The sequence below is a fragment of the Trachypithecus francoisi genome, unplaced genomic scaffold, assembly GCF_009764315.1.
Source record: "Trachypithecus francoisi isolate TF-2019V2 unplaced genomic scaffold, Tfra_2.0 Lachesis_group1, whole genome shotgun sequence".
NCBI classification, from domain to species: domain Eukaryota; kingdom Metazoa; phylum Chordata; class Mammalia; order Primates; family Cercopithecidae; genus Trachypithecus; species Trachypithecus francoisi.
Window position 1 is genome coordinate 22252560 of NW_022681454.1, and position 21734 is coordinate 22274293.

General features: G+C 37.1%; 1 long non-coding RNA gene across 1 annotated transcript; it reads left to right on the plus strand.

Moving 5' to 3' along the window:
* The first annotated feature begins 7277 nt into the window (after positions 1–7277).
* LOC117085213 lies at positions 7278–21519 on the plus strand. Its single transcript, XR_004437875.1, has 3 exons — positions 7278–7401; positions 8247–8250; positions 21510–21519. It is a non-coding gene; the product is annotated as an uncharacterized LOC117085213 (long non-coding RNA).
* Positions 21520–21734: the final 215 nt, after the last annotated feature.

Below are 21734 nucleotides of genomic sequence, written 5' to 3' on the forward strand. Positions count from 1 at the left end.
TGGAGTGCAGTGGCTTATCATTTTCATAAAGTGTAGGACATAGCACCTGCCATCAGTGGACTTCTAATCATGTGGGAAATGCAGATAATAAACAATGATGAAAAATTTATGTTTAACTTATAAACATAAAATATGTATGTTTTAGTATATATAATGTATCAGTTTTTGACTGTTGAATTTGACAGTGAATGAAATTGACATAACATATTTATAGATATCTGATTGAACCTTTGTAAATTTTGACTTAGGAGCTTTGATTTAACATTTGAAAGCAGCAATTAGATTCTTTTTAAATCACAACTCAGATATTTTCTTGGACTTTCAAAAAGTTCATTGGCCTCAGCCACTGTGTTTGTAATAATGAGAGAGCTTCCATCTCATATTGCTGGGTATTGTATGACATTATCTGACTGTTCAATTAGACTGAGTTTCTCAACATTTTATATTATTACTATATTTATATATTAACTTATATACCAAGAGCACAGATCTGTGAGAGAGGCCATCCTCGATCAGCTAGGTCCAGCCCAGCTGTCCCAGACCAGAAGATCCATCCAACCAACCCATAGAATTATGAGAAATGGTAAATATTTGTTCTTTTTTAAGACCCTAAGTTTTGGTATAATTTGTTACATACTAACCTTTACAGCAGCCTTTATTTCAGATATTGGATTTCTGTCCCTCTTAGCTTGCCTTAGCTTCCTAGATAGATGTCATATTTTATACCAAAGAACAGACAAATTACATCACTTATATATTCTTGGTGATGATGACAAAAGGGAAGAAGAGTAAAATGTTTCCCTCACTTCATTCCTATATCTGCTCAAATGTTACTCTCTCCAATAACCCAACCTAAAAACTAATATGCTTAGCCCACCATCACCCCCTAACCCTTACCCTGTCATTTTCTTTTATGGTATATATCACTACCTACTATTATTATGATGTAAATTTCCTCACCCTCTAAGCCTTACCCTGTCATTTTCTTTTATGGTATATATCACTACCTACTATTATTATGATGTAAATTTCCATCATAACATACACCCCCCCACATATACATACCATATTGTATGTGTTGGTTAATTTTATGTGTCAACTTGGCTATGCCATCGTGCTCAGTTGTCATTGTATTAAGGCATGACAACTTTGGAGCTCTTTCTTACTGCACCAAAGCTGATGAATAAATTAGTACTGGGGGTAAAGTGCTGTTGTGTCAACATCAACAGTAACAACTTTAATTATGTGTCATTGACTTTAAGGCTGGGCGGCAGAAGGCCAGGAGATTGTTATTGGAGGCTAGAAAAAATGGTAGCTTTTGTCTTGTCTTGTGAAGAGGCAAGACATTTAGTATAAATGTCATTTGTTAAAATGTAGTAGGCAAGTCATCTGCCCAATGACTCTGTGACTTTTAGAAAATATGCTTGAATATACATATTTAAGCCTTGGAAGGCCAAGGGAAGAGAATTGCTATATGATATGCTTAAATATACACAAGTTTCCTTTGGTTGTAATTAACTGGATTTGACAAGATATTACCAGAAAGAGATGAGTTCAGAAAACGATTATCTGTTTGCAACAGCAGTGAAAGGAAAAAGTAGATTTTAGGAACTAAAGGATGCAACGGTCTCTCACTTTCAACCAGTACAAGGTAAAGTTGAAAAATGATTTGAACAACAAAGGCAAATTAAAAGCCCTTCCCGGAGCAAAGATTGAATCAAGAGTATGGCTGTTATGCTTCTGTTAAAACCTCTGAATCAGTTAAGAGGTAAGTGAGCAAGTCCTTTCAAGGTACAAAATGACTCAGGAAGAAAGAAACTAAGGGCATCATCCCATGGAGACTTGATTAGCTCTCTAGAGAGAGGAAGGCCTGGAATAGAATGAGAAGTGTGGTTATTGACATATGAAGATGGTTAGAGTCAAACAAAGAAACAAAACCAACAGGAGCAAAGCTTTTCAGGGAGTTGCATTGTCAAAAGCACTGGCAGCTTGAATGCAGTCTTTGAACAGATTGTTGCTGTTCAAAATGTAAAATGACCTTTCAGTGCATGCTTCTCTACAGGGTGGAGTGAGGGTTGAGGATGGATTCTTATTCAGCTATGCCCAGGGAGGATAATGCAACAAGAAGTACCTCCCAGACTTCAGAATTGCTTTGGACCAGTGTAATGTGTGGCTCAAGGTTTTCCCTTTTCCAAAAGGAAGTAATTTTTGTTTATGGTCTTTTTGGCAAATATGCATCAGGTGTATGGTAAACGATCTGTTTTTTTTTTGTTTTTAGTTCACAGAACACTGAATTAAGTGGACTGTGTTAGTTTGTTCTCACACTGCTATGAAGAAATACCCTAGACAGTAATTTATAAAGAAAAGAGATTTAATTGACTCACAGTCCTGCATGGTTGGGGAGGCCTCAGGAAACTTACAATCATGGGGGAAGGGGAGGCAAACACATCCTTTTTTACAAGGTGGCAGGAGAGAGAAGTGCCGAGCAAAGAAGGAAAAGCCCCTTATAAAACTATCAGATCTTGAGAGAACTCACTTACCATCACGAAAACGGCATGGGGGCGGGTAACCTCCTCCATGATTCAGTTACCTCCCACTGTGTCCCTCTCATGATACATGGGGATTACGGGAACTACAGTTCAAGATAAGATTTGGGTGGGGACACATGAAACCATATCATGGAGCCACAGCTATTCATGTTATAAATCAAGAGATCCAAGAATTCATCCCAATTTCACCCAATTGGTGACTTTTAGAGAGTATTCCATGGATAGAGGTTGAGTGAATTTTGCTTCTTTAAGGGTGCTGGTATTTGTGACTGTGTCAGTAGACTGCAACAGATTGTGTTATTGCTCCCAGTGATGTCCTTCACCCCTCCCTACAAAGTGATTATACATCCTCAGCATTCCTGTTTCTGTGGGAAAGTGTACATCCTGCCCTACTGCCTTTGGGATTGATCATGGGATGTGTTTTGGCCAATCAGTATGTGCAAGCTTAGTTTAGGCCACATCCTAGCAGAAGTTTCAGAGATATCATAAGTTTCCTCCAATTCTCTTTCTTACTCTTTTCCCTTTGCCATAAGAAATGTATGTCTCAACAAGGGCCTGATTATCCACCTGGACAATAGAACCCAAGAACATAGGCCACAGAGGCACAGTAGCGGACCCATAGCCACCAACATGTAAACTGGGTGAGAAGTAAATATTATTATAAGCTACTGAAATTTGGTGTGGTATGTGGCTTTCTAAAGCTGACACTGTGGGAATGAATTATTTTTAGAGAACCAGGACTCAGGACAACCATTTTGAGCCTGAAAAATTCTACATGTATTTTAAATAGTAAGAATAATACTTTTTACCAGGACAAATACCATTTTTCTCTATATGATATTTCAACCTTGCTCTTTTATTTTCAGATAAGAGGTTTTGTTTATTCATTTTTGGTTCTCTTCTGACACATTTGTTTCCCCAGCTTCCTATATAAGCTGTCTCGTTTTCTCCAAAGCCATTTGCTTGTTTCACAGTATCATGTGGAAGAAATATTTGAAGGATTTAGACTAATTTTAAATCCCGCTTCTGCTGCTTGCCAGGAGCATGTCAACAGGACCACCAAGATGACACTGAGGCCCGCACCCGCTGTCCCAAAGGCAGTATCACAGCAAAAGGTGGTTGCCCAATATGTGTAATTGCTACATTTTTCCCTCTAGAGACAACTTTGTATGCTTTGTGATCTGTGTGAATGTTTAAGCCTCTCTCAAACTCCTTACTTGCCCACTATCAGCCTCATTATGAATATTATATAAGGAACATTTCAAAACTTCCTTTCTTCCTGAAATAACCTTTTAAAAGGGTATCTCTTCACCTCCGTTCTCTGTGTGCAGATCTGTTCAGTTTTGAAGCCTTAGAATGTTTCAAAGGGTTCATTTGTTCTGAGGACTTCCTTTGGACAGATAGCGGTTTGTAGAACATTTCCTGTCTCCACATTGTTCAACCCACCTGCTTTCATTTATGACAGTCTGCTTGAAAGGGTCTATCTTTATATATATATATATATACACACACACACACACACACGTATATACATATATATGTGTATATATACATCCTACATATATATAACAAGATATATACATACACACACACACACATATATATATATATCTCTTGTCTCTGTTTTCATCAGTCCAGTTTCGTTATAAGAAATAGTGTAGTGGTGGCTTCTAGCTATTTGCTGTGTTTGGTTCTTGAATTTAGAGTCCTTTTATTTCTTCCTGACGAAGGCTTTTGTTCTGGGGTAAATCTTAGTCTATTGACTCCTTGTATCCATGTTTCTTTCTTTTTTCTTGCTTGCTTTATTAGCTCTGTAGTCTTCATGACTCATCCCTGTCAATACTCTCAGAAGATTTCTGGTAAGATGCCCAGTCCCTCAGTACCAATGCCTCTTTCTACTGTGAAGCAGTGGGGAAAAATGTAGTTGGGGCCAGAGGAGAGTAAAGCCTAAAGTTTCAGAGCAGGATTTTTGGTTTTACTCTGAGACTACCACTGTGCTCCTTTCAACAAGTCACTTCCCTTCCTCAGTCTGTTTTGTCTTTTGTACCATAGGTGATCCCAGGAATTTATGAGAGTGCAAAAAAAAAAAAGTAATTTTCTAATAGTTCACTTAAATATGTAATTATACACACACACACACACACACACACACACACACACAGGTTTATATTTTGACTCAGTTAACGACCGTTTTTGTTTTTGTTTTTGTTTTTTTCTTAATGAGAAAACCGCATAATGGTTTGGTCCCCGCTCCCTTGCCTATTTAAGAAGGACTTAGATTATATTTTCATGTAACATGGGAATTCAGCTATGCTCCTTTAGTGGAAATAGACCTAAAGAGAGACATGCAGATATGTAGACAAAGATAGATACATCTCCTTCATCAATAGAAGCAATAGTAATATACTTCAATATTTAAATATTTGTCTTGCTAACAGATGATATATACCAGCCACTTCCTAAAGAAAGTTCAAGGGTAGATTTTAACTTTGTGAAATGTTTACGTGCTCAGGGCAGGCCCTAATCCTATGTGGGATGTAGGTCCTGTGCATTGCATTTGGCGCTGGTTTAATCTTGGGCACACATGCATCCTTTATGTCTCCACTCAGGCTGCCTGTAATGTGTCTTGCAAGAATAATGACCTTTGTGGAATGTCTGCTAGGTATCGTGCACTTTACACACACATCACTGCCTTCTCTGTAATGTATATTTCACTTGTCCTATTCCCCCCTAATGAAATCAGAGATCCTTAGTCACATGCTCAGGGTCAAATACAACAAAATTATTGCTCAGATAATGTGTTTCAAACCCACATAGGATTATTTTTGAGTCCAACAGGACAAAGTCCAAGTTCATCAGCATGGCATACAAAATATTTTGGGATCTCACCGTTCCGTGCCTCTCCACACTTGTCACCTCCTCCTACTACACTCTGTGGCACTGCCGCCGAGAAATGCTGACATCTTCCCCAACACCGTGCTGTCCCCCACATCTTTGTTTTGTGCCTATGCTATCCTCTCTGTGCAGAAACATGCCTCACTTTGCCTGAGTAACTGCCATATGTCCTTTAAGATTTAAGACACTGGAGATACAATTATGTGATTAAGAATGTAGCCATGTAGCTCTCTGCCACTTTCTAGCTATGTGCCTTTGGGCAAGTTATTTAATTTCCCCACGCCTCAGCTTCGCTATTTGTAAAATAGCCATAAAAGTACATGACAGTATTGTTGAAAGAACTAGATGAATTAAGTTATGCACGTATCCAGCACAGGGTAAAGCATTACATGCTAGTGTTTGCTCCTTAGATTTGCCTCAGAAATCACCTCCTCCAGGAAGCTTTCCTTGATTCCTACTCTCCTTTCTACCAAACAAGATTGAATGTTCTCTTTTATAATCATCCACAATGTTAATTTATTTTAGTATTAACTGTTTAGATGTTTGTCTTTGCTATTACCCCCAAAAAACTCATAAAATAGAGACAGACATCTAAACACATAAGACTAAAACACATGTATTTTTGAACACCTAACAGCTAGCATATTGGCTGCTACATAGTAGAACTCAAAAATAATTGCCGAATGAATGAATGAATGAAATGTTTACTTTATTATTGTTGTTATTATTGTATTGTTCTAACTAACCTTTACGGGTTACTTATTGTGTGCTAGGCACTATTTTATGCACTTGATATGCATTCTATGATTTAACCTTCACGCAAATCCCGTAAGGTATGTATGATTAACCCCATTTCATGGATGAAGAAACAGAGATACAGAGATATTAAATAACATGTCCAGGGTCAATCACTAGTATCTATGTGAATATGAATTTAAACCAAGTAGTCTGATCCAGGAGTTCACATTCTTAGCTATTTTCTTTTGCAGCCTCCAAATGGATTTAAAGGGAAAATAAGAAATAAGGAAAGGAAGAAACAGGAATAAATGAGAGAAAGGGGGGAAAAAGAGAATAACTGGAGTACCACAGTCTTGATTGGCATCACCTGAAGCCTTATGGGATTGCCTTCACTGGCTTCCGGATTTATGTTAAATGTTTGACTTTTCACAAAAGTCACTGCAAAAACTAGCCCTGTGAAATTTCCTTCTTCATTTGCTGTGAAAAATTACTAGTGAACATCACCCATTATATTGTTTGATTCTTTTCATATTATTCCGCCCCCCCCCACACACACACAAACACACACATACAGAGTCACACACAGAGTTTGTTCCTAGTAAATCTGTTGTGTACCTGAAGGCACTGGCCTGCTTCCTTCTATCTGATCACCACGGTTGCCCACTTAATGGAACCACTTTGCATTGGCTGCTGTGAAACACACAGCAGCCTTCATGCTTGGGCACAGAAATTGTATTACCCTCTGCCTGGAATGTTAGTTTTTCTCTTTTGACCATCTTTCCATCCTAAACTTTAATTCCTATATAATTAATTGTATACTATTAGTATTTCTCTCTTCTGCCAGCAAAGTATAATTTTTTTAAAAAATTGGGTGTCAATATACACATTGAGTTGACTATCTGTATGGGATAACCTCCACCCTTAATGATTAATGTCATTCTAGAATGGCATATTCAACCAACTCATGGTCACCATTTTAAATAATAATAATTTAATGATGATAATCTTTTGTAAATAAGGTTCAGAGGGGTTAGGACTTTCCCCCAAATCACAAAACTAATTAAAATGGCAAAGTCCAGGGACAAACAGAATTTTGAACTCTGTGTTGGTGCCCTGTTTTGCATATAATGACCATCAATATTGATCTTTCAAGGTAATATCAACAGAGATGGCAATGCCTCTCAAAACACATTAAAACATTAATTGTTGGAGATGAAGTGTTAGGTTTGACAGAGCATATTATGACTAATTATGAGAAATTTAGGCTCTTGTACAATCTAAATATATTCTTTATATCATTTATCTCCTGTTTTCAGCTTTAAAAATAAATGTATATTGCCTTCATCACAAATGTTATGAATACTGATTATAGAAAATGTAGAAATCCAATAAATTAGAAAGAAGAGAGAAAAAATTACTCAAAGTCTACCACTCACTTAACATTTATATGTATTTTGAGTCATTTTTGTTTGTATAATTATTTTTTAAAACTTTTCATAATTGTAATAATACTATTTTATACTCTCATTTGTTGTCGAAGGTACCACACGTACTTCTCCATTTTATTATCCGCAGTTAGCAATAGAATTTTAAATAGCTGTAAACTAATTAGAAAAGTAATTCCTAATAATTCCCTTAACCTTTCCTCTATTATTGGGCTTTGAGTTTATCTTGATATTATTCACAATGTTTCAATAAATGTCGTGATGTGTGTAGCCTGTTTGTATTGAAATTACTGTATTAGGTCATATTAGCAAAGATCTAATTGCTTGCCCAAAGCTTAGGTGATGGAGTGTGGTGGACAAAGCACAGGCTCTGGTGCTAGAGAGACCTGGATTGGAATCTTGTTGCTCCGTCTCGCTAGCTCTATGGCTAGGAGGAAACAGCCTCACAGATCCTTTGGTTCTTCTTTTATGAAATGAGGACATTCAGATCTGTTTCATAGGGTTGTTGTACATTAAATTAGGTATTGTATTAAGCTCAGCAGTAATGTTTTAAGGCTTTGATGCCTTTTGCCAAATTATTTTCCTGATGGTTGATCCAAGTTACTTTCTCATATTCAAGCAATGTATGAAAAGTTCCCATTTCGTCACAACCTTCCCAGCATTTTTTGACAACTTGATAGGTAGTAGGAGTGTGTGGTGATTTTTCAAGTCCCCCTATGTACTTTGCTTTTCAGGGAGAATGAGCACGTTCACATGGACTGGTTACCAGGGGTTCTACATCTTTTGTGATTTGTTGATCTTCTTTTCTCATGTGTTGATTGAGGTCAGTTACTGATTTATGAGAATTTTTTTCTTCTTCAGAAAAAAAATTTTATGTATAAAATGATTATTACTGATTTATCTTATCCTTTACTGTCAGATTTTAAATATCTATTCCTTAACATTCTCCATGGTCTTTTCTTTTCTTTTTTTTGTTTTTAGAGGTGAATTTTTTTTTATTATTGTTATTATACTGTAAGTTCTAAGGTACATGTGCATAACATGCAGGTTTGTTACATATGTATACTTGTGCCATGTTGGTGTGCTGCACCCATCAACTCGTCAGCACCCATCAACTTGTCATTTACATCAGGTATAACTCCCAATGCCATCCCTCCCCCCTCCCCCCACCATGATAGGCCCCAGTGTGTGATGCTCCCCTTCCCGAGTCCAAGTGATCTCATTGTTCAGTTCCCACCTATGAGTGAGAACATGCGGTGTTTGGTTTTCTGTTCTTGTGATAGTTTGCTAAGAATGATGGTTTCCAGCTGCATCCATGTCCCTACAAAGGACGCAAATTCATCCTTTTTTATGGCTGCATAGTATTCCATGGTGTATATGTGCCACATTTTCTTAATCCAGTCTGTCACTGGTGGACATTTGGGTTGATTCCAAGTCTTTGCTATTGTGAATAGTGCATAGTCTTTTCTTTATGTCTTCTCTTAAAGCCTTGTGATTACAGGATAATGTAAGGAACTGGTTCTCTTGTATACATGAGACATGTTGTGTCTATTTTTGTTTACAGGTGGGATCTAATGAAATCTTACCTGCATGAGTAGAATCTTATTGGTTTACTAAGAGTAATTCACTATATGCAAGTAATTATTTTTAATACTTTATTTTTATATGTATGTATGTATAGTTATTTTGTTTATATTTACTTAGTTTAGCAAACATTTATTGAGTCAATATTATTTCCCAGACATCATGTGAGACTACAAAACATATACACCCCAAATGCTTTGTGGGTATAAACCAATGTGATCTGTGAACTGTGATATGAAAACATTTATCTTTTTTCATTAACCTCTACTAACTGATCATTAGTTCTCTCAATTGCAAATTAAAGTGGCAAATTCCAGCAGTACTAGCCATATCGGTGTCAGCAATAGAAATAACAGATATTCTATTTGCAAATGATAGATATTGCTTATATCTAGAAATGTTGTCTTGTATTATTTCAAAATAATGTAAGTTATTAGTATAACTATTAGCACTTATTTTGTAATGTATTACTAAAAAAGAAATACATTACTATGTCATAAATTTGCTTTTTAAGTTTTCTGATGGTTTTATATGTAAATATGCAAATGTTATTATAATTGTTTTCATGTATAATTCTATGAATGTTATTTATGTATTTAAAAGCCTTTTTTCTGGGAATATGCTATTCTGTACAGGTTACATCAGCTTGACAAAGGCACGGCAAAAAAATGTTTAAAAACTTCATCGAATGAGTGAAAAATTCATAAAAATAAGGCTCTCACAGTACTTCAATTCCTTGGATTTTCCACACGTCCTCTGTACCTAATACAGATATTCTGTGGGGGAATGGTGGTCTTTTGGTATTCTTTACTCCTTATTATATGACTTAAAATAATGTATGTGTATCAAACTCTTACCATGTGCACCAGATACTTCATGTTAACACCATTATCTCATTTAATTCTTCAGAATGTCTTATGAGTTGAATGCTATCATTTCCCTCATTTACCAGGTAATGAAACTGAGGCTTGGAGTAATTAAATAACTTTCCTATTCATAGTGCCCTTTAGTGGAGGAAACTGAGCTGATTCCAAGGCCCATGATCGCAATTGTGGCCTCATTAAACAGGAGTCACTTGACGTAATTAATTTTAATAAAAAGCCACTGAATAACATAACCCATATCCTATTACCATAAGAGTTCCAAGAACTAATAGGAGAGTGGCATGCTTCCTCTCTCCAGCATGTAGAGGAGTTTCTGTGATGTTCATTTTTTTATTTTCCCTCCAGTTACATTCTTTGTTCTTCTCATCCTGCACTCTGCCTCGAAGTCTAGTCTTAAAAATTACATTACTTGGGCTCCACCTTTTCTCTAACTTTTACTTAGGTTCTGTGAATGGAAGGTACTTTCAAGACATTGAAGAAAGGAAGGGGAGGGCTACCATTGTTTCTTTCTCTCCTGTATCCTGATGGGCCATGGTTTTGTCAGTGACTGTGTTTCTTCTTCTATGGGCACAATTCCTGGGTTGTGGTTCCTTTTCTTTTGCTGCAACTTTTTCTGAGTACCAGTAACATTATTCTCATCACTGCCTCTTTAGGCCTACGTGCGTAACATTCTCCCACTGTTGCTAGTCCCTGGGTACCTCACTATCTTTTGCTGGGAGGCTTAATTTATTTTTTGTCTGTGTGAATAATGCTTTCATTGAGGTTTCTTCATTTAACACACTAAGTAGGCCATCTAACTCTTATCAGTATCCCAACTGATATAGTCTTCCTTTCACAGTTGGAATGGACAATGCTTGCCCTTATTTCAAGAAAATTGAAAGTGGTTTCTGTTCACTAAATGTTTACATTCTTCTGCCTTAAGATTTTCATATTCGCTCAAAGAACATTTTGATGGATGAGAAGCTGAGCAGAAGAGAGGAATAAGTGGGAAGAATAGTAAGTCAAAAACTTAGGTCTTGCTTTTCATCTGTCACATCTTACTGAAGTAAACTCAGGCAAATTCTAGAGTCTTGGTGAAACTTGATTTCTTCACCATGGCAACGATGATAAGGATGCCTCTGAGGAAGCTGTTGTGAGGAACTAATGAGATGATCCAGCGAAAAGACTATTCTATAAAGATATATATAAAGTGACATATTCTAAACATTGTTCATACGCTATGTTTACTTAAAAATAGGTAATCGATATGGAAGCACTGCAATAATTAGACATTCTATAAAGGTTATTTAATTTTTTATATTGTATATTCCAGAAATTTAGGAGCTGTTTATAGCGTTCTAACGAAATATTTGAAACTAAGGAACTTATTTAAATAAAACAGAAATGTATTTCTCACAGCTCTCGAGGCTGAAACGTTCAAGATTATGGGCTCAGTAGGCTCCACTGTCTGGCAAGGGCTGCTCTCTGCTTCCAAAATGACACCCATTGCTGCACCCTCAAAGGAGAAGAATGCTGTGTCCTCACATGGCAGTACAGCAATTTGGTACAGCAAGCCAGCCAAATGCTGCATGAAGCCTTCTTCAAAAGGACCTTAGTACCATTCATGAGAGAGGAGCCTTCATGGCCTAATTACCTGTTAAAGGCCCCAGCTCTTCATATCATCACATTACCCATTAATTGCAGCACCTGAATATTGGAGGAGATACACTGAAACCATCACAAATGGCAAATAGGAAATGATCTGACGTGACTCTAACAGAAGTTGGCTGTGAGAGAGAGGGGTGTTAGAAATAGTGCAAGCTCAGGTGAAGATTGGGACATAGATATAAAGTAGGCTTCTAGGCTTAGATGGAAAGTTTGTTTAACTAAGTAAATGTAAGCCAGAAGCAGAAGGAAAAATCAAGATTAGATTCAAAGGCTCTGACTTGGATGACTGCATGGATAGCGGCACTCAACTGATCATAAGGAGAAAGTTTGTGGGTGGACATAACTCGTGTTCAGATGTGTAATGAAAAGAACCAGTGGGGCATATAAACAGAGATGTCTGACAAACTTTTTGAAATCTGGGTGTGGGATTCAAAAGACAGGTCTGGGCTGCAGAAATATAATATGAGATTTTGTGAATGCCACAAAGAATGAGTCATTTTTAAGAGCAAAACTTTTTGAATAGTGTGGGTTTATTACTTTAAACATTAAAACTTTGAAGAATCATTTGGTGGAAGATCTTTCTAAAACTTTATTGCACATTTTTCTGCCATCTTAAATGATGCATCTGGAACCAAATTTATTTTTTTCTTGTTGTCTCAGGGTCATCATTATAATCATCTGTTATGATAGCATACTATAATTCAAACATGCTCTTGGAATAATTGAGATGCACAGAGCTGCTTCCCTTTATTAAGCAACTTCAGATCATTGCTGGTTTTTTTGTTCTTGAGTTTCATTTTTATCATTTCTATGGTTTCCATTTGCTCTCAGCTGTCACTTCCTGCAGCTATTAATGCGTCACCCTGAACTGATATACTGTGTCCTTTCAATAATTTGCTCCTCAGCTGACACTAGTTGGAGAACCGGATAATCCAACATATGGTAGCTATGTGCAAACAGTTTTAGAAGAAGGCATAGAGCATCTCCCCAACAGGCAATTACATTGGCTTTAATGATACACTTTGGCAATACTTCTTTGGACTCTTCAAGGACTTTGGTGTTTATATTTTAGTTTTCAGCTGTGTTTCATAAAGTTGCATGTCTAAATTTGAGTTCTGGATTAGTATAATGTTATTGTATGCCTATCACAAATGGACAAAATAAACCAGTGGTTTATGAAAGTATAGCTTAATGTGTATTTTTAATTTCTTAGAGATAGAATCCACTGTGATTTTCATCAATTATATAAGATTAAATTTTCAGACTATTTTTTCAGTACATTTGCTGTAAGAATAAAGAAGACAATCTATCTGACTCGCAGGTCTTTAGTGTGAAGATTGTGCAAGGTCAGTATTCTAACAATTTTTTCCGGATGACTAGATTGAACCTGGTCGATTGAACACACCAGTGTTTCTGCAGGGCGAGCCTTCATTGTTTTCAGTCCATGTGCCCTTGCATTGCTTTCCGGGCAGGTTTTCTTGATTCATTGTCTTGTGTTGGTCTATGCTAATATGCTGAAATGTGTTGCAGTTTCTTTCTCTAGTTGAAGTCGTCCTTCACCATTTGTCACTGTTTGTCACCACAAATGCTGCTTTGAAGCTCTTTTTCTCTCACACGTCCACATTCGTTAGCAGTTTCTTGGTAGCATCTACCGGGTTATTTGTCCCTGAAGAGTATCATTTTTGGTTTATTTTCTCTGATATTCATTTAATGATTTGTTACTTCAGCTCAAGCCATAATTTCCTGTCAATTATATTGTAAATTTCTCATGCATCCGTCAGCATGTCTTCTGGTATTCCTCTTATTATGTCTTGTCTTCAGAAATTTTCTTTCTTCTCTGACCTTTGTCTTTCTGAGGGTTTCATCTTTCCCTTCCTCTACCTTAGCACCAGGAATGAATTTTCTGTTTTTACTCCAGCAGCTTTTTAAAAGATAGCAAGAAACATGCATATAAGACAGCTCCCTCCACTGTCATTTTCTTGGAACTTTTGGTATCTAGACAGACATGCACAGGCCAAGGGGGAATGCCATGCTCTGATTGGAGTTATGTGGTCACAAGCCAAGGAGCTACCAGAAGCTAGGAGTGAGACCCGGAACCAACCTTTCCCTAGAGCCTTCAGAGGCAGCATGGCCTCACTGATACCTTGATCTCAGGTTTCTACCCTCCAGAAACATGTGACAATAACTGTTGCATGAGCCACTCACTTCATGATATTTTGTAATGGTAGCCTTGGAAAACTAATCCAGTTCCCACAATTTGTCTCTTTTTTAAACAAAGGCAGACTCATCCAAAGAAAAATCCTTTGTAGAATCTGTTTTGCACACCTCAAGAAGGAGACTCTGGGGTTTTGGTATTGAAAAACCCAGGAGAAACTTTCTGCCCAGGCTTAAAAAACAACTTTTCAAGACAGTGTTCCTCAAACCTAGCTTTATCGGAAACACTTGGATAAACCTTTTTTAAAAATGCAGATGTCTAAGTTTAACTTTCTGGAGATTCCGATTCAACCTATTTGGGAAAGAACTTAGTTATCTATTTTGAATAATTTGTTTACATAATTGTTATGACTGGCTCAGTGTAGGAAGCACTTACCTAAGAGTTTGAGTAATGAAGGAGAGATTTTGATAATTAGGGCATGTCATTCTTGGGGGGGAGGGGAAGGTAATCTAATAAAACCTTGACTTCCTTGCCTCCATTTTCTTTGATTTTAAGATGGAATGAACTAACCAGGAAACCTCTGACCTGAATTTTATTCTTATAAAGCAAAAAAGATGGGGACCGTGAAAGAAAGTGAATGTAATAAACTTCTAGGAACTTTAACAGGCAATGAATAAAATGTTGGGTAAAGTTGGGTATTACAGGAAATCAGATTCCATTCACTATTCTTTCAACAGAGTTACAGAGGTCCTACAATGAGCCAGTTAATATGGACATGAGCAAAGAAGAGATATGCTCCTATGACCAGAGTGTCTAAAAGAAGAGATGACTAAAGAAGAAATGACAGCAAGCTTGGAAAGGTAATTCTGGAAATATGACCTGAGGCACTACGGAAACCTCCGTGGCTGCATGAGGAGCCCTCTCATGAATCCAGACTGTCAAAATTATGTGCAAAATATTGAAAGAGAGACACATAGAGAAAGACTACAAAAGAATAATGCGAAGATAAGAAAAACATGGCCAGAAAAGCTAAACCCTTTGCAGTAGCAGAGCAGGCATTATAGTTTTTATTCACAGATGGGTAAACTGAAACTAAGAAAGATTAAGGAACTTGATTGAATCTCATACCTAGTCAAATGGTACTGAGTCCTGCTCTTTCATTCCTTCTACTACCGTGCTGTCCAAAGCTAACGTTTCTGTTCTCTGTGGTGCAAACCTAAAGGAGTCACATGTTTTCCTGGAGAAAATAAACCAAGAATTCCAACCTTCCTTCATATTCATATAGATGGCCTATACACAAAGGAAAAGGAAATATTCATTAGTCTTCAAAAATATTCTTTTTGCTGAGAGTTGGAATAAGAAAATCCCTGAGAAAGAAGGGATATAAGTATACTTTTTCCTGACATCAAAAAATTAGGATATGTCACAATGTTTAATTTTTTTCTAGGTCACTTTTTATAATCATTCATATTTGTTGAGTTATTGTAGTCAGCTGCCTGATTTTAAAAGCTTGTTTGACTGCTAGTACTTTGGGAGACCAAGGCAGGCAGATCACCTGAGGTCAGGCGTTCCAGACCAGTCTCAGCAACATTGTGAAACCCCGCCTCTACTAAAAATACAAAAATTAGCTGGGTGTGGTGGCAAGCACCTGTAATCCCAGCTACTAGGGAGGCTGAGGCAGAAGAATCGCTTGAATCTAGGAGGTGAAGTTTGCGTTGAGCTGAGATCATGCCACTGCACTTCAGCCTGGGCAACAGAGACTCTGTCTCAAAAAAAAAAAAAGAAGAAGAAGTTGTTGTTTGAATGAATGTCTCTTAGTTCTGGAACTTGAGAGTGGAAAGATTAATCTCTTTTCATGACTAATTATGGCATCCCCTTATGTCCAGACATGGTTGTAATTTAGGCCTTTATTTAGTTAGCTGTTTTAGTTTTGATGAAAATCACTAAAACCTCTCACTGAATACAGTTCTATGACTGACTATAAGTGATGCCAGACTAGGGCTGTGAAACATACCTAGAGATAGACTTTTAAATTGTTAGTTGACTCTTAATGTATATTGGACAAAATCAAAGGGTTCTGTAATTACCTAACCAATCCTCCCAATAAGTCTTTGAGGTAGATACCATTGAACTCATTTTGCCAATAAGAAACTGAGGCACTAGGAAAATGTATACTACCGCCATTTATTTCTGTGTTATATGCAATTCTGAAAGAGAAATCCTGTTTTCTTTCCCACTTTCCATCTCTAGTCTTAGAATAGGTTAATTTTCAGTAAATAATGAGACTAAGAGTAAGAGAAAAAATACTAAACAGAAGCAAATACAGAACCAGCTGGAGTAAACTTGAACATAGAGATAGATTTTCTTTTAGAAAAATCCTTCCATCATCACAGATATTTATAAACCTTGCCTAAAACATCAGACTTGACTGACATACTACATTGTTGATTCATGATCTATTTTAAAAGGGAAAGAGGGCACTGTCAGGGTGTCCACACAAAGGCAAGCAGGTATTCTGTTCTATTTGAAAAGAACACTGAGGATCATGACCTGTAACTTGCAGAGAGTTCTCCGCACCTCTGCAAGAACTAACTGGCCAAAAGGACATCAGAAATAGATTATGGAATTTCCAGGCAAAGGGCAAAGAAAGGATGTGTACAAAGTGAGCTTTCTTAAGCACTGAGAGATCTCAACGCCAGTCAAGAGCGTCCAGGAGAAACATGAGTGAGACTGAAGAGCAAGACAGCTGTAAGGAACTGGCAAGGGTCTGCATCTTTAGAGTTTTACTATACTTCCCTGCCTGTATTAGTCAGTTGTAAGGGTGCATGAAAATGCTGTGGCAAGGTCTGGTATTCATTCACTACCATCTGTTTCAACTGGTGTGAAAATTACCCAGAATTCTCTAGGCAGGAGCAGACCCTACAGGAAACTTAGAGGGCATTTAATTCAATGTTCCCATTGTACAGATGACAAAACCAGACACAAAGACATGAAGTGATTTGCTAAGGTCACACCACTTATTAATAATAGCCTGCAGACTAGTGCTAAGGGTTCTTGAGCTCCAGAGCTTTTATTTCATGAACACTATATTGTCCCTACTTTGTGTTAATTCATTTCTCCATTCAACAAATATTTATCAAGTGACCACTGTGTGCCAGATATTCTGCTAAGCACTGTTGAGTGTCTAGTATTTTTCAAGAAAAAAAAAAGTAGTCTCTGACCTAAGACCCCACAGTTTAGAGAGGGAGGCATGTATGTGTTAAGATACTGACAGCAAAATGATAAATACCAGAAGAATGGTATGTGCAAAGAGCTATGGAACCAGCGAAGAGGGATAAGTGTGGAGCTTGCAGTGGCACAGAATTTGCTTTCTTCATAGGCTTACTTTACAAAATCAATTATTTACCTAAGAATTTCAATTTAAATCTTTGATCTGAAATAAGATCATTTAAAAATTATATGCTTTGATTTTTTTTTTCTGATAAATGTGAGTCAAAAGCCATCATAGCCATATTTTTTCTTGGAGGTTTAAGTTTTGAATAGGCTTCTGATATGGGTTGAATTGTGTAGACCCAAAAAGATATGTTTAATTCCTTACTCCTGTTACTTGAAAATGGGATCTTATTTGGAAATAAGGACTTTATACAGATAATCAAGTTAAAAACAGATCATTAGGGTGAGTCTTAATCTAATATGACTGGTGTTTTTATAAAAAAGGGAACTTGGACACAGAGGCAGATGCACACAGATGGAAGACAATGGCCATGGGACTGCTATGACGTATCTACAGGTCAAGAAACACCAAGAATGACTCCTTAGAATTTTGGATTTCTTTAACTTCAGAATTCCAGCCTCCAGAATTGTGATAGAGCATATTTTAAGGCCTAAGTTCATGCTACTTTTTTTAAGACAGACCTAGGAAACTAATACAGCTTCCTTGGAGAGTGATCAAAGAGCAGGACTAACTTCTATTCCTAATACCTTGCTGCAATACTTGGGAGAAAAACACTGGCATCTGTGCAGCCATATTTTTATGAACCTTGTGGAATCTTGACTTTACAACCATCACAGTGAGACACTTGCAGAGGATTCTACAGATGCTGAATGGAGATTTGAGGACATTCATCTATCCTCACCTCCTCCACATAACCATTTGTGTTCCTTCAGTAAGTTTTCAATGCTGGTTTCTTAACGTTGTCACACAAATATCTCATGACACAAAAATTATGAACAGCACACCAAGGCTAATAACACGTACTCCATTTCTTTGGGATTAGAATACCAGGCTTTTTGCACTGAAATGATTGGACTTGCAACTTTCCATTGACAAACTCTAATTTGGTGATTGTTGTTAAAGAGTAAGCTTATGTTTTAAAAATGATTTTGATGACCATAGCTGCAATAACGGGTACAGCACTTTTTAAAACCATGAAACCATGACTGTAGGTGGCATTTGAAAAATACACTCTTTCAACATAGAAAAAAGTTATAAAAGTTATTAGGCAGCATCTTTGAGAGTTGTGTAACTTTACCTGGAAGACTGTTGTAATTATTTGAAGACCTAGGTATTCACAACTTGCATTAGAAACATCAGCCTTTCTGCAATTGACTAGTTGTTCATCTGACACACTTCACTTACCCTCTCTGGGCTGCTGTTTCACAGAGCAGGAAACCTGAACAATGATATTTATTTCCTTAAAGGATAATGAAGAAACAGAAATTTGTGTCAGGGATGCTTTTGAAATTCAACAAGTTGGGAAAAAAGAAAACTTTTTATACTTTTCAAAGCATCTTCAGGTGGACTTGTTTTTAATTGATAAAGAGGAATGACATTCTGTCTGCACTTGAGACTCTTATGAAGAGCTGTTGTATATCCAGACACTGATGTAACAAACTTATGGTAGAAAATGTTGGTTGCCAATGAAGCTAGAAGCTGCAAGAATGGCCTGAGATCTAAAACCTCTGTCCTGAGATTCAGCCAAATATTGGGCACAGCAAGTTATAGAGCCAGGAAGTTCAACCCCACCTTGCTAAAAGACCAGGTAGTGTCACAGGGTAGAATCAGAATGTCAGTGTTAATGTACTAGGTCATGAACAGGAATACATAAACAAGTCTGATAATACAAGCAGAGGGATTGCTATTGAAGGTCTTCTTGTATCTATTATACATTCACAGGAGATGGTTTTACTAGAAGGTTCTTGAAGGGTAATTGCTTACCTGTCGGATTAAAAGAGAGCATCAAAATCTTGATTTCCATCTTGAGGTAGAGTTCATCCTGTCCAGCTATATCTCTACTTTTATCTACAGATAATAACATTTAGATAGATGTGTTAACTTGAAGCATCATACAGAAAAAGCTTTCATGAGGATGACTGAACTCATCTCTATGGTGAAAACTATATACAGTTTATCCCACATACCCAAAATGAGTCACATAAGGGGTTATCAACTGTCCTGATATCAAACTTTGCTTTCTCTTCACTAGCAAATTGGGGCCAATGTTTAACTAGTATAAGCAACAATGTTGTCTCCCTTTTGTTCTGGTCTGTTCTATAGTCCTTTATGGGCATTTCAAGCCACTTTTGCTTTCTGCTTTCTGCTATGGGGCACCGTTTCTTATTTCAGTTCTTTTAGAATTAGTCCCTGAATCTCTTAGGCTTGGAGGGTTGACTCATGGGTCTGCTGGTAACATTTCATTTCTCCTCACCACCTCTCAGACAAATGAAGAACCAGCATAGCAGGAAGGAATATCAAACTCATTACTGGGATTTGAGGGTCACCAACTGAAATATTGCTTAAATCAGCTGGAGGATGAAGAGGGTGAATTATATGGTGCAAGATGACATGCTGACAAGAGTCCTATCTTCATGAAAACAGATGATTCTGTAGGTTTCTGAATGTGTTATATATGAGCTGAATATTTACGGGAGAGACAGAAGATGTTAGGTAGACTATGAACAAAATTATAAGGATATCTGAGTATGTGATATGCTAGCTATTGCTTTTTCAGGTCTAAGAGCTACCATTAATCATGGTTATGGCACATGATAGTATACTGTGTGTATTAGTCATACCTATGCCCTGTCAAAATCCACCTGAATATCTTCTTTGAGTTTTACTACCTTTAGGGGAGATTCCAAATTTTTATATAACTTTCTCATATAATGATTTTATTTCCTCCTTCATTCCTCAAATCCCACAAGGGCACATATGTTCTCATCCTGGCCTCTGTGGAAATGTTCAAGTTTGCCACCAGCCTCTGTCTTAGAATATGTGTGAAGCCAAGAGAGGACTATTTCCATTCACCGGAACTTCTTCTAAAGTCTTCTGATAGATGTTGATGGATCCTGTGCCATCAGCAGGTCAGTGTAATCCGTTGTGCCAGAGTAGATGGATGGACGATGGTCTCTTCCTAGACAAAACTGTGGAAAGCAGAGAGGAGTTATCCTGTAATACTGCTGCATTTTGCTTGCTGCTACAAAAGTCTCTCCAGCTCTTCCTCTCTAAAATGTTTTCAGGTGCTTAAGTTTATAATGCAGAAAGTGCTACCACCGCTAAGGGTCTCCATAGTTCGTCATAATTATGGTTCTTAAATCAGTTTTTAAAGTTCTTTTTATTCAAAGTAGAATATAGCATCTCCTCCCACCTGAAGGGCACAATTAAATATCTCCTTTTTGGTCTTGGAAGAAATTCAAGCAAGCATCATTTGGCAACGTGCCTTAGGTCATTATAAACTTTACTACAGCAACTAATTCAACGTAATTCAACAAATATTTGAAGGTCTATTTTATGGCTAAGCATTGTGCTAGGCTCTGAGGAAAGGGAGGAATGTAAAAATGAATGAGCCATAGTCCCTGACTGCAAGGAGCTAACAACCCAATGGTGAAAATAGATATTCACACAGCAAACTATATTACAGACACATAAGGAGATTCCTATGGGAAACAAGAAGGCAGAAACACCACTTTTATTTAGTAGATGTGTACAGGCATCAATAAGATTACACCACTTGAACTGAGCATATTACCAGAAGACCAATGCTTACACTGAAACCCCTAGAACCTGTGGCTATACCTACCTGAAAAAAGAATTTGAGCCCTGACTTCACCAACTTGTTGTGTAGCCTTATACAAATTGTTCAACCTCTTCATATCTTAGGTTCACACATAGTTTTGCTTTATTTTTGTCTCTATGCCTTTAATGTGAAATAATAACATTAACCTCACAGGTTGTTGAAATGATTAAGTTAGATGTAGGAAAAAATGATTTGTCAACTCTAAAGGACTCTACTATTTTTAGTTGTTATGTTTTTTGGTTAATCTCTATGGATGAAATAAGAAACATAATCTTATAGGATACTATAAACAACATATTTAGTTAAAGGGTAGAATTCGTTAGAACTACAGTTCTGATCTGGGTCAATGCCTTCCCCATGACTCATCCAATAGTAGAACAGTGGTTAGGCCTGGGTAGTCCAGTTCCTGGTTGTTTTAGTACCGTGATATGAATGCAGTATTCTATTCTGTATTCCTAGGATTTTCATTTTTCTGAGGTTAGCTGTACTGTTTGAAAGGCAATCGTGTGGAAGGACAAATTATATCTTGGTCCTAGATAAATTTATTTTACATAGCATCTTCCAGAGCTTACCAAAGTGCTCCACAGTGACTATGAACTGAAACACCATGTTCCTAATTGCTAATTGAAATACCCAGGCTGGTGTCTGTCTACTTCTCATTCCAGTGGCTAACTCAGAGCTCTTTTTATTCTCTCTATGATGATCATAAAAAATAAAGACCTTTAACTTAGTCAAATATTTGTGACCCTGAATTGCACACA